The sequence below is a fragment of the Anopheles funestus genome (genome assembly GCF_943734845.2).
Source record: "Anopheles funestus chromosome X unlocalized genomic scaffold, idAnoFuneDA-416_04 X_unloc_45, whole genome shotgun sequence".
Lineage (NCBI taxonomy): Eukaryota > Metazoa > Arthropoda > Insecta > Diptera > Culicidae > Anopheles > Anopheles funestus.
The window spans coordinates 170,001-172,169 of NW_026045171.1; positions in this window are offsets into that span (position 1 = coordinate 170,001).

Sequence of the window (2,169 nt, forward strand, 5' to 3'; positions counted from 1 at the left end):
CGCTCATCCGTATCCTTTGCGTACCGCCCCATGGCCCTTGTATGTCTGCACCACAGTTCCTGTTCGTTCCGTGCCTATGGCCGGATACGTATTGCACATCGGTATACCTGTCGCTACTCAGGCAACTCGTGTGCGTGGATTGGATCGAGAACATGGTGTGTGCCCCATGTTATAATTGATAGTCCATATCCACTTTATAGGTTAAAGTCATAAGTTGTGATTGCACAACCATTCTTCATAAGAGTTTAATCACTCTTCAACTAACTTTCGTTCTGGTGTCTTGGTATCAAATCGCGTAAGACACAAGATTCTACTGGCCAAATAGAATCTAGCACATTGGTTAACCTGGCGCCGCAGTCAACTCATGTGCTTGGATCGGATCGAGCTATTGAGTATTGGGCCTGCATACTCGCTCATCCGTATCCTTTGCGTACCGCCCCATGGCCCCGTCCTTAGAGTTAATGACTAGTAGGCTTAACTCTTTGTATGTCTGCACCACAGTTCCCGTTCGTTCCGTGCCGTGGCCGGATACGTATTGCACATCGGTATACCTGTCGCTACTCAGGCAACTCGTGTGCGTGGATTGGATCGAGCTCATGGGGTGTGTAGAGATTCCATGTTATAATTGCAAGTCCATATCCACTTTATAGGTTAAAGTCATAAGTTGTGATTGCACAACCATACTTCATAAGAGTTTAATAACTCTTCAACTAACTTTCGTTCTGGTGTCTTGGTATCAAATCGCATAAGACACAAGATTCTACTGGCCAAATAGAATCTAGCACATTGGTTAACCTGGCGCCGCAGTCAACTCATGTGCTTGGATCGGATCGAGCTATTGAGTATTGGGCCTGCATACTCGCTCATCCGTATCCTTTGCGTACCGCCCCATGGCCCCGTCCTTAGAGTTAATGACTAGTAGGCTTAACTCTTTGTATGTCTGCACCACAGTTCCCGTTCGTTCCGTGCCGTGGCCGGATACGTATTGCACATCGGTATACCTGTCGCTACTCAGGCAACTCGTGTGCGTGGATTGGATCGAGCTCATGGGGTGTGTAGAGATTCCATGTTATAATTGCAAGTCCATATCCACTTTATAGGTTAAAGTCATAAGTTGTGATTGCACAACCATACTTCATAAGAGTTTAATAACTCTTCAACTAACTTTCGTTCTGGTGTCTTGGTATCAAATCGCATAAGACACAAGATTCTACTGGCCAAATAGAATCTAGCACATTGGTTAACCTGGCGCCGCAGTCAACTCATGTGCTTGGATCGGATCGAGCTATTGAGTATTGGGCCTGCATACTCGCTCATCCGTATCCTTTGCGTACCGCCCCATGGCCCCGTCCTTAGAGTTAATGACTAGTAGGCTTAACTCTTTGTATGTCTGCACCACAGTTCCCGTTCGTTCCGTGCCGTGGCCGGATACGTATTGCACATCGGTATACCTGTCGCTACTCAGGCAACTCGTGTGCGTGGATTGGATCGAGCTCATGGGGTGTGTAGAGATTCCATGTTATAATTGCAAGTCCATATCCACTTTATAGGTTAAAGTCATAAGTTGTGATTGCACAACCATACTTCATAAGAGTTTAATAACTCTTCAACTAACTTTCGTTCTGGTGTCTTGGTATCAAATCGCATAAGACACAAGATTCTACTGGCCAAATAGAATCTAGCACATTGGTTAACCTGGCGCCGCAGTCAACTCATGTGCTTGGATCGGATCGAGCTATTGAGTATTGGGCCTGCATACTCGCTCATCCGTATCCTTTGCGTACCGCCCCATGGCCCCGTCCTTAGAGTTAATGACTAATAGGCTTAACTCTTTGTATGTCTGCACCACAGTTCCCGTTCGTTCCGTGCCGTGGCCGGATACGTATTGCACAACAGTAGATACCATCACCTGACGTATCTAACACACCACTATTGTAACTCGTCGTCGAAGGACCTTTCAAGTGCCTGATGGCCAGGGGAGCTCTTACACGGCACGGAGACACAGTGATGCTCGCCCATCACAGTGTACAACGATCGAGTTTGCTTAAGTGTCTGGGTACCTACACACCAGACACAATGCAATGGCCACGGATCCACACAAGGCACATCACATGCAGAAAGCTTCACCAGATTATGACACATACCACACTCTTGTAACTCGTCGTCGAA